Source organism: Ascidiella aspersa, chromosome 2 (genome assembly GCF_963924565.1).
Source record: "Ascidiella aspersa chromosome 2, kaAscAspe10.2, whole genome shotgun sequence".
NCBI classification, from domain to species: domain Eukaryota; kingdom Metazoa; phylum Chordata; class Ascidiacea; order Phlebobranchia; family Ascidiidae; genus Ascidiella; species Ascidiella aspersa.
The window spans coordinates 1011455-1023587 of NC_139448.1; the positions used below are offsets into that span (position 1 = coordinate 1011455).

At 36.4% G+C, this 12133-nt stretch overlaps 1 long non-coding RNA gene across 1 annotated transcript; it reads left to right on the forward strand.

Annotated features, from left to right (window-relative positions):
* The first annotated feature begins 4817 nt into the window (after positions 1 to 4817).
* Positions 4818 to 7068, forward strand: LOC146162981 (uncharacterized). The gene is made up of 4 exons (XR_014494588.1): positions 4818 to 4940; positions 5047 to 5119; positions 5494 to 5580; positions 6514 to 7068. It is a non-coding gene; the product is annotated as an uncharacterized LOC146162981 (long non-coding RNA).
* Positions 7069 to 12133: the final 5065 nt, after the last annotated feature.

Genomic DNA, 12133 nt, shown 5'->3' on the forward strand with positions numbered 1-12133 from the left:
GCTACACGAGCTAATGAGGGCACTTTTCATTTCTACATTTGTCAATTGTAGCTTGGTCACAATCACTGTCCTTGTCGTATTCATCCGAGCCAGGGGCGTATCCAGAAATCCAAAACGGGGGGGTCCCGAATTTTCAACTTCGGGAATTCGCCGTTTTTCCGTCTGACGTTAATGACGTCATAAAATAGTGACAGATATGACGTCATAAATCAGCGATTGTAATCATAAATCGCCATAAATCAGCGATTGTAAAAAAATCATCAGAAACAGCCAATTAACGTCCAGCAAAAGCAAACTTTTAGACGCAAAACACACACGTGCGTCGCCGACAATCCTGCCAGGCGCCAGTGTTACGACTTTAACTAGTAATTCTAGAAAATTACCTAGGCCTTCTGTAAAGTCGCTAGTGAGTCCTTATTTTCGGGCATTAGATAACCTACCAAAGAGAACTTATATTAAAGACCACAACAAGAAAACCCAATGTACAGATGTATTGGTTGCAAGAGTAGAATATTACCACACCACAGACAATAATGACACTTAGACACACACAATTACTTACAAAAAACCGACAGACAGAGCATAATGACACTTAAAGTTTTACTCGATAATTTCACAACAGTATGGCAGAATGCTGGCGACTTGGCGACTATGTCGGCCGAAGAATCAGCCAGAAAACCGAAGAAATTGGTGTAAAAAAAAAATATTTTGAAAAAAAAATATTTTTTTCTTTTTTTTTCGAAAAATATTTTTTCTTTTTTTTTCGAAAAATATTTTTTGATAAGTTTTTTTCAACATCCAATATACAAAATACCTTGTGGTTGTTTCCAAACATATTTAATCACATCTATTTTTGAACAGCGGAATTATGTAATAACATTACACAACACAATTGGCAGAAATTCATTTTGTTGTGTTATTTTGAAAAAAGTTACGGTAGTGTGAAGCACATTGTTTAGTGAGAAAAAGCTAGTGTAAGGCATATAGACTGTTTATTATTTTAAAAAGTACACACTTTTGATCATAGGCTACAATTGTTACATGTTGGCAGTTTTGCTTTGAATTGGCAAGTACTTCTATATTGAGTTGAATTTCCAATTCCTGTTAAATGTACTGGTATAACATTAGCATCAGCATATTAAGGATGTACCAGGCTATGCTTCTCCACCTAAGGCCTAGCCCTAAGTATATTTTTGGTTGTTTAATTACGCAAATACAAAAATTTTTCGCACTTCGCGCGTACTTTAGCCTGGTTTTGCAAGGTTTATGTGTCTTTGTTTTCAACAAATCTATCCCAAAGGTAATATGCATACTATGGGGCATGTTGTAATGTGACTGTAACAATTTCTATTAAATTTTATTATAAATATCATTATTTCGAGCAATATAGATTGAAAATTTATCCAAAGAATATTTTTTCGTGCTTTTCAATCTGGTTTTGAGCAGCACGTTTTCACACAAGTTTGCCTGAAAACAGATTATCTATGTACCACTTTTAAAGCAAGAAAAGCAGACATGTACGTAAACCCCTAGGCCCAAGGTTGTACCTTCACATGTCCCTTATGTATTAGTTAATGACTTAATGTCCAAAAATTTTCGCGCCTTCGGCGCTACGTTTTGTTGTCCAATTTACTTAATAGCCTTGTTTTTTATCGAGTCCAATTAACGGCGAACACCAGAGCGCACAAAAATATTACGTTAATATACATGTCCCGAAATGCGAAAACCTAATTCCTAGCCCTACATTTAAGAACAAAGGCGCTAAATTAATGATGAATGTTAGAATTTACAGTCGGCGTAATTAGCAACCGGTGATAATTTTGTAGTGCTAATTAAGCACGTAACACCAGCTGCGAGACCGCTTAGTGTGCAATCGTTAACTTCAGGAGAAATATATGTGATCGATTTTGGTAAATCGATTTACGGGACTACGCTAAATTAAAAGCATGTCTTTCGCCACCTGCAATACTAAACGAAGATCGCTTTTCCCCGGTGTTATTTGATTAGCGCGACATCTGCAAAAACGCCACTTCAATAGTTAATCTAGTTAAGTTTTTTAACCTTTTTAAGTAGGTGTACACCTGGCGAGCGAAGCGATCGCGATTTTTTTGGGGGAAACGGCATTTTTTTAAATTTCTTGCAAGTTTTTATTACATTGCCGAAAATGAAAATAAAAGAAATGTTAAAAAATATGTGTCCAATATTTTTGAATACGTTTTCCGTTTGTCCGCGACGCACTTGGCAGCCTTCCACGGCGCAAGGATAGAGAAGCGCTAATCTATATCAATAGACAACATCAAAACTTGAAAAGAAAATTCGCGCGAAGCGCTAAAATTTTTCGCACTTACGTAGTTAAAATAGTCAAAAAGTATTTAAAATGGACTCGTGTATAGTTTGTTAAAGAGGCAGCGGGCCCGATGAACAACAGAGACCGCTGATTGATGTTATTAATTGTCGAACACACACTTGTTGATTAGCCAACCCGAACGAATAACGAAAGGCGAAAGAGAAAAAAATATCCTGCGTTTACGGTCGATCAAACAAGAAACGAAAAACGGCGTTTTGCGTTTGATTTTGGTTTCCATTAGCAAGACCATAGGCGCCGAACTTTCGAAATCCCAGGGCGTCTTTTGAAACAGTCTTTGAAAAGAGGAATCCCGAAATTTCAACTTAGGGAATTCCCCTAATTTTTGTCTGCTTAATCACTAATGACGTCATAAAATAGTGACGGGAATGACGTTATAAAATAGTAAAGAGAACGACTCATACAACCAGACACAGCCAATAAACGTCCAGCAAAAGCGAACCTTTAAGACGTAAAGCGAACACGTGCGTCGAAACAGCTCAGTGTGCAATCGTTTACTTCAGGCGAGAAACTAGACCAAGACGGTAAGTGTGTGATTGATTTTGGAAGAATCATGATTCGACTATCAGCAGTGCAGTTTCCCAAGTTTAGTTTCATGTAAGGGACCATGCTAAATTACAAGCACGTCTTTCGCATCCTGCAAAACGAATATCGTTTTTCCGGGTTGAAATATGCCACATCTGCGCCGAGCAGTGTGTCAAGTTAGCTAAATACAAGCTGCGGTTTAGAGAAAATAAGTTGTGTCAATTGCACACCAAGCACGTGGTCTTTGGATATGAAAATAATTTTGCGGCAACTATCATTACATAAAAAAGGCGACTTTAAACAAACACAGTTAGACTACCTTTTCAAGGGAATTGCGTTAGTTACAAAAATTCCGTTGTTACACCAACATCGAATACTATCGCAGACAGCGAACAGTGTTAAACAGTACCCTAACTCGACGTTTTTAGCGAGAAAAGAAAAAAGGCTTAACTTAGGGTGGTCAATTGTCGAATACATTTTTGCTAATCAGCCAACCTGAACGAAAGGTGAAAGAAAAAAAAGCATTCCGTGTTTACGGTCGACCACACAAGCAGTGTTTTTTTTATTTTTATATAAGTTTGGCGCTGAAAAGCTTTGTTCGGAATATTACGTCTATTTATCGATTTGAGTGACCAAACGTCTCAGCATATTGAACACTACACTGTCAGAACGATGTTTAAATTTAAACACCAAAACGGTCTAAGCACGTTTAAAATCTAAACACTTAAACACCTAATTTAAACACCTTTGTGTTTAATTTGAATTTTGATGTTTAAATTCTAAACACCTGAACGATTTTATGCTAAACACCTGATATTTTGACGTGTTTAACAACGAAGATTGGGAGATTTTAAGCACAATTTACGATTTTAAACATGTTGACGATTAAACACTTGATATTTTTAACACGTTGATTGTTAGACGTGTTTAATTCGATGCATTCTTGCAAAGTTATAGCTTAAGCCATTTATGTTGATGTGATGGGATGTTGTTGAGAGAGGTATTGTTATTTTAAAGCACTGAGCGGTTGTTTTATGTACGATTGCGTCTATCGATTTCGTCAAATATTTAACAAGTTAGCATATATGGCCGTGACAGATCACAATAAACAAAATGACTTAAGTCATGTTTTCCTAACTTAAAATCTGTTCGGCCTATTTGGCATTATTTTATTTTTGTAAATCTGGAAATAATAAATATACGGGTTAGAGTGCTCAACGTGCCATTTAATCCAATATTTGATTTCATTAATGTAGCTTGCCTATAGCTTTGTACCAAAGCACAAAGCGAGGCTGTGCGGTCTTGTGCCGCCATGACCTACTTGAATTGCGCCAGCAATAAAAATACGCGCGATGAAAACAATCTACGGCACAGATTTATTCTAAGGAAAGCTGTCTCGCAATGAAGCTTATATATTTTTCAAGATTAAATTGTTTGACCAAGCCTATCTGGTTTGACATATGACGAACAGTAAGTATTCTTTATTAAGTGTTTGATTTACGATATATTTTAACTAATTATAGTAATTATGTTTTGTTTCAATACAATTTTCTGCGTACATATAAATTTCATTCAATAAATAAATCATAAGGTATTTGAAATTGATTCGGTCCGCTGAACAACGCACTGGCGTGTGACGAACGCGGGATATTGAAACCTCAAACAGAGAAAATGCTTAGAACTTTTACAAGTTATACATTACTGTTAAAGCCGGTTTTGCGTATATTTGGCTTTCGAGTTACTAACATTTATGTTAAACAAATACTAATGTGTATAGTGGTGACATATATACTTTAATATACTTTTGATAAATGTGTAGTAATAATGTTTTATTAGCTGTGCAAGACTGTCAGGTTGAGAATCTGAAATGTATGTTACAAAAGCCATGTCTTGGAAAATGAAGTGACTGAATTGGGGTTTTTGTTTCAGAATTATAGGTATTTCATTCATCAATCCAAAAGCAATGAAAGTTGTAAAATACTATTTCATGATGATTCATGGCTTTACACTTTGTACACATTAAAGGATTATCTTAGATGAAACATTTAAGGTTTGTATGCTTTTAAATAGAAATTTAATTTTTCTGTTAAACTATCAAGTATGCTTTTAACAATTTATTATTATTAAATATACTTAATTACACTGCTTTGTTTCAGGGAAATCAATGACAGCAAACAAATTGCCCTTTTCGACTTCAAAAACAACTTCACGGACGATCAAGGTTAAAATGTAATTACATTTTACTTACATGTTTTACATGAAAATAGTTTATTCGCATTTGGCTTTTATTTCATATGTAGCGGCCAGCGAGGAAAACTATTGCCTTTCGAAATTGGCTAATATATAAGTTTTTGCTTAGAATCTTTCATCATAGAATATGTAAAAAAATATGTTACATATTGTTCCAGCATTTTCGCCAATTTTGATGTTTTTTTAATCTATAAAATTTCTGAGGTGCTTTTTTTGTTTTAGTTTGAATTTATCATTTCCATTATTTAAATCTTACATTGAAGTTTTAAGTGTAAAATTTAATCTGTAGTCTTTTGGAATGCTAATGGCCCTTTAATAAATTATATAGTTTACATAATTTTCTTTATTTCCAGCAATTTTAACTGCAAAGTGCAAGATGGGAAAATAAAAGTCTGTGACAAAGTGCAAGTGGAAATCAACAAAAGAATATGGATCACAAGGTAAACAAACTCAATTTTTTTTAAATTTATGGAAAATACGTTTAATTTATATATGTTGTGTATAGTGTCTGGTCTGAATGTCCCAGTAATGGGCAACTTTTGGGGGTTACATTGTGTATCACTAGTTTAAGCACAAATTTTAATAGCACATAATGTCCAATACAATAATCTGGCACACATATTTACTTTTTGTATGAAATAATGATTTAATTTGTTTTCAAAGTAGGGTGAACCTTTTTTTTAATTTTAGTCGGTTATGAAGATATCAATTACAATAAAAATGAACTTGTTTCGCAATCATTGCACTGTCATTCAGTTACAGCAGGGGCGGGCAACATACAGGATTTTAAGCGGCCCGTAGACAGCTTCCGGCCTTAAATGATCCACATTTCGCAACTAAAATCATTATACTTATGATGCTTTTAGTAGCGAAATATTGTTATCTTATTCCTTTAAGTTCCAAACAAACTGATTTTCGGTTTACTAAGTTCTGAACTTAGTTTATTTTTCTTCAAGTCGGGAAGTAATCAGTATGTTTAATGTGCAATGAAAGTGTGGCCGTGTGTAAAGAGTACAACATTAGTGGCCATTATGCGACAAAATATGCAAGATTTGGCAGTACTTAATCCGGCCCGCCAAGTACTTCATTTTCCCATATCTGGCCCGCCAACCGGAGAAGTTGCCCACCCTTGAGTTACAGTGTAACATAAATAAAACATTTCCTAATGCTACAAATTAGTACATGTCTTAATAATATGTTTTGTGGTGATTAGTGACAGACTAAAACATGTTTTTATGACATTACATGTAGTGGTTCTGGATGGTAACTTCAAATTGTTACTATGTTAGGCAAATAAAAAAAAAAGTTGTTTAGTGACAGTGTATAATTTAATTATTGCAGTATATTATATTGATCTAAATTTTATTTTCTAGTCAGCCATGCTCAACTCGTCTTAAAGAAAAGCTCTTCAAGGCCTTTATTGGGCTAACCTTTGTACATCACATCAGCATTTCTGCATTTGTATATTAGTGGATGGAATGGCTGTTAAATTAGACTTAGCGGAAGAACAGCACTTTTGAACAAATTGTTAAGTTATATTTCATTGATATTCGAGCCTGTTAATATGCACAGGATTTAAGTTATCAATTAACTTTAAGTTGCTCTGTGTTTGTATGTTTTTAAACCACCTACTTAAGGCCCAACCTTGAAAATTTGCCAAGTGTAGAAATTATAAATATTAAAAAATATATATCTTTTTTTGTTGTTTTTATTTACTTTTTTATTTTTTGTTGCATATATATTTTTGTTTGCATTAACACTTTCATTGTCTCCATTTCCAACATGTTATTTTGTGTATTATGTAAGTTTTCCGTTATTCTACTCCTTTTCCTTTTTAATGTAAGCACTTCAATTTTTAATGTGTAGTTTTCTTTTCCAAGTTTTACATTTTTTGAAACTTTCACTGTGTTGAGCTTTTTGTGTTGTTTTTCACCTTTTTCGCGCAATAAAATGGTTTACCCAATGAAATTTTTGTGGAATTGATTTGGAAACACTGAATACTAGCCCTAAACACCTGACCGAATAAACGGCAAAACGTCTAAACACCTGAAATTTAAACATGTTTAATTTTAAACGTGCTGACATTTCGCCCCTTTCAGGTGTTTAATTTTGGTGTTTAATCGAATGACAGTGTAGGAATTGTGACTCTAGACCAGGGGTTCCCAACCTTTTTACGATCTCGTACCACTTGGGGCACTCTGTACTGCCACGCGTACCACTTTTTTTAGAACAGTGGTTCTTAACTATTTTTCTGCTGCGCCCCTTTGGTAATTGTCCCGTGTTTTTTCTGTAAAAGTTAACTCTTCGTGGCGCGAAGAGCGAAATAAATTGCGTTCATTTGGTTTGTATTGGCTAAACTTTAATTTGGGAGACACACAAAAGTTGCTCGTGCTCGATATATTGGTTTACATCGAGCTGATTTTGACAAACATATTGCAGTAATCGTGTTTTAAAAAGTGTTATGACACACAATGCGAAGGCTATTTACTGCAAATAACATTCAAAATTGGCGCAAAAATGTCTGAGTTCCCCCCAATTAGTGTTGCGCAAAAAGAAGTAATTCGTTGTTCGCGCGAAACGCTAAATGTTTACGTAGTTTTGTTGTTAAAATTGACAAAACACAGTTTGTGGAGAAGGTGGATCTTCTTCAACTATATCATACTGTTCTGACTAAACACAGCCCAATAGGCTGACTAAACACAGTTCTGACTAAACACAGTCCAATAGGCGGTAATAAGTAGCAAATATTCTCCCAAAATTCGAGAAACTATGTTAAACATAAGCAGCCTCGAAGTTCGCAACTCGATTTTTTCTCAGTTTCTTTTCTAAACGTGTAATTTTGATGTTATGCATAGGGCGGCATACAAGCATATGTAATACCTATCGCAACATGGAACTGAATAAATCAGTATAAAAAGTTAAAAACTGTAAGGTATACCTTGCGCCTACCTAAGAATTGCTTGGCGCCCCCTAGGACCCACTGTCCCACAGCGTTGTATGGCTTTTGAAAGCAACTGTGCTACTTATTGACATGACCTGTATTTCGAAGATCGTATAATGGTACAAAACAACGGGGATAGTTACGTAACAATGAATAGGCTTCAGGATTTTTTTTGTAAAACAACAAATAAACAAAATATAAAAGTTGTGAATCCAGATTTTTAAAAACGAAAAACTACTCGCGTACCACCTGAACAACCTTCACGTACCACAGGTTGGGAACCCCTGCTCTAGACGAAGCATTGTGTGTTATTCGGCGTTTAAAATTTAGGAAATAGGTTAACACTTGTATATTTTAGCCTCGGTAATTGGCTTGACGCATCTTTTATGACAGAATATTTTTCACTAAACATAAATTTCGCATCAGCTTAAGCTTGACCTACGTTAGCGCGACTTGGTATTTCATACTTTCAGCGCTTCAGTTTATTAATACGTGCGAACGAACACTTTCACAGATGGTACTTCTCCCCATGTAATTCAGGAAAGTCGCGCATACTGTTAGTGAACCACGATTGTGCTACTAGCGGTGTACATTGCGCTAGCTGTAATATAGTGTTTACAGAGATGGAGTTGCACACTAATTGCACATGAAACCTGGTCGAATTTCAGGGCGTTTTGACACCCTGCAAGAAATCCAGGGCGTCAAAAAACGCTCTGCACACCCACGTTCGGCGCCTATGAGCAAGACGTGTGACCCAATTACACTGAAAAAAACACGCAGCTTCGGACGGAGAGGTAAACCCTGACAAAAACGAACAAAAAACGTTAATGTCACTTCCGAAAAGGAGGGGGGGGTCCGAACCCACCGTCAAGTCGTTCATCGTATCAGTGGCTAGACCAGCGCTTCTCCAAGTTTTTTTCATATTCCTCTCTTAAAGACTCAAACACCGTTAATTCCTCCCCGACAAAAATCAAAAAAGGAATATTCACAATATTTCAGTTATGCACGAAATTCTCCGCGTTTTGCAAATGTCAAGCAATCAATATATAGTGGGAAATAGAAGAAGTGTTTGCTTAAACAGTGTGAAACAGACACCTGGTGCTACTAAACTTTACTTACTGTGACGAAACAATATTGATATTGTAAACCAGACAGACTCCTTATGGCGTCACAGTTAAAGCAGCATTTAGTCTTCACGAATACTTTAATTTAAGTCTTATAGTTTTCCTCCCCAAAATTTTAAATTTCCCCAAAGTGAGCCAAGTGGCTCCTTTTGAGAACCACTGGGCTAGACGGTTCCTCAAACAAGTTTTCGTCAATTTCATGTTGCTGAATCCACGCTCGTTTTCGGAAGAACTAGCCGGCAAACAAAGCAGTAAATCAATAAGAGCAAAAATGTTGCTGTAATCGTCACCAAATGAACGACCAACCTCATCCCAAGATAGTTTCGCGACCGATTCCTAAAATCTAAATAAAATACTGCAATTACTAAAATAGATTATAATTTTAGATTGACGCTGATACCGTCTGCATAAATGCATCTTTAGCAGCTGCCATTTTTCTGCCACGCTAACAGTATCTATTCCAGCGCTTACGAGCAATGCGGAATAATGTGTACAGATCATTTGCACTTCTTTAAATACTGCAAAATATGAGAAATAATCAAACTTAAAACTGTAGTTATTCCATAGCCAGTTACTTCGAATTTCTTCTTTGTCAAATGAAGGCCATCTTGGGAAGCTTGCAATCGCTGTGGCTGATACGAAGCTGTCAGTTCCAACAGAAAATCTTTTCAGTAGCGCATAAATTACTTTTTCAACCAAAATTTTTTGCTGACCTGTTCAGTAATCGGCATGTCACGCATTTCTTCCCCATTAAATGTTTCCTCGAAATTAACTTCTTCGTAATATTTGTTTAGAAAAGCACCATTTCTAAAATATGAATTTACTAACTTAAAAAACACAGTCTTGGGAATTATCGATGTAAACTGAAAAGTAAACGTTTGTTGTAGAAAACTACCTTTCTTCAAGAATGCGAAGGACATCTAATGTTATGTCAAACTTTTCCCTCACATCAGCCAGGGTTACCTGGTCAGACTGTAGACACATCGATAACGAATGAATCGGGGTTAGCACATCGGCAAGTAAATGCTATAAAGACATAACATCAGATCTCTTCATCGGCCGTAAATAACCACCGCTCTATGTTTTACATTGCCCGTCAAATTTACCGAAAAATAATTTCCTTTACCCTTTCCTTTGCTGTAAGATCTCCAAGTTGAGCGCGGATTGCGCTGTACCCTCGTATCACATTCTTGATTGACAGCAGAGTATGACCCACCCATCTTGTGCAACAAACTGTCGTGGGCATTAAGGCACATTGGTTGAGGCCCTCAAAAGCCCGTCTAAGGTTTAGGCGCTGTTACGGTAAGGATAGTATAGCCTCATTAACAGGACAAGAACACTTTCGTATAGCTTGTTCTGTTTTATAGCGTCTTTGAGGGAAAGCTGCAAACGATGTGCAAAGCAGGGACAACCACAACGCAAGGCTGCAAACCCTTTAATAAGGCTGAAACGCCACCTTTCTTTCCTACCATTACATTAGCTCCATCACAACAAAAGCCAACTAATCTTGACGTAATCTCTTCCTGGCTCATACCCACTAAAAGGGATTTTAAAATACTGTCATAAATACCTGCAGCATTCGGACTCTCTGGGCTTCCGAAGGCGACAAATTTAGTTTGCACCAAGCCCCTAACGCTATAGCGTAGCGGACATGAACGGATGTCTGCTCCGTTATGCTGCTGTCCTAGTTCACACAACCAACAGTAATGGCAGATCGGTCTTCTGTGCTTAGCAATAGCGTGAGCGTTTCTCCATAAATCGCCCATTCGTTTGCTGTATTGCTCATTAAGCTAATTGAATGCTATTAGAGCAGGAGCTGTCGCCGGTGATTTTTGCCCTTCATAACACGAACGAGCTAATGCATGGACTTCACTTTGCTCGTGATAAGCAATCGACTCACTTAAAAGATTTGCACCATTCGATAATTTTTTGGAAGTTGATCAATGTTTTATTTTCTCAAAATGCTCTATGCACCATACCATTTCGGCAATCAAGTAGCCACAGCCTGCCTGTTTTCCATTTCTCTAAATCCTCGCGCTCCCTTTTTTTTCGTATTCTGGTGTTTTTTTGCTTAAAGGACGTTTGACCGCAGGTTGCTTAGCGCCACAAACAAAACACCGCATTTTGCCTAACAACACTATAGTTACTGACTGAACAGCAAATAATGACAAAATAATTGTAAATTTACAACTAAACCATTTATTTGCAAAGTTACATGCACCAGAGGTTCTGTGCTGCGTGACGCCCATAGTAGGTCGTTTCTATTTTCCAAGGGCGTCCGCAATGGTTTCGTTTCGTATCTAAACTTCATTGGGCCGTTGCGCTCCCTGAAAACATCTTAAAAAACACTGCTTAAAAATATTATTATAAGACATTTGCAATTGAACTTATTGTTACCAAAAACTGCAGTAATTGCTTGTAATTTTCGAATACGAACAATTCAATAAACACAAAAAAGTAAAATTCTTATCGTTGGGTACATCACAAGTCCAATAAACTTTTTCAAAGGCGTCAACCACTGGGTTAAACATTTTTTTTAACTAACAACGTTTAGGTTAAAAAATAAACCTCATAACTATTTACCACTGCAGCAATGGCGATGTTTTTAAAACGGGACAAAGAGTCATTATTACGAGTTCAAACGTGACTTCGATTAACCTTATTATTTGTGTAGTGTTGAATGTATTTGCGCCTTAGTGTTTAAGAAAATAACTGGCGTTAAGTAATATTTCGCTTAGTAGTGGTGCTTGACACAAGTTGTCCTGCACCAACTAATTACATTTCTCGCCGAAGCCACTCGCCAGTCGGGCGAGTTGGTGTCAATCAGCACGGGTGGGGGGTGGCCTGGTTGCCCTGTGATGCAACAATGAGCCAAAACAAAAACTCTTAACCACCCGTAATAAAATACAGTACAATGAATGTTCGGTT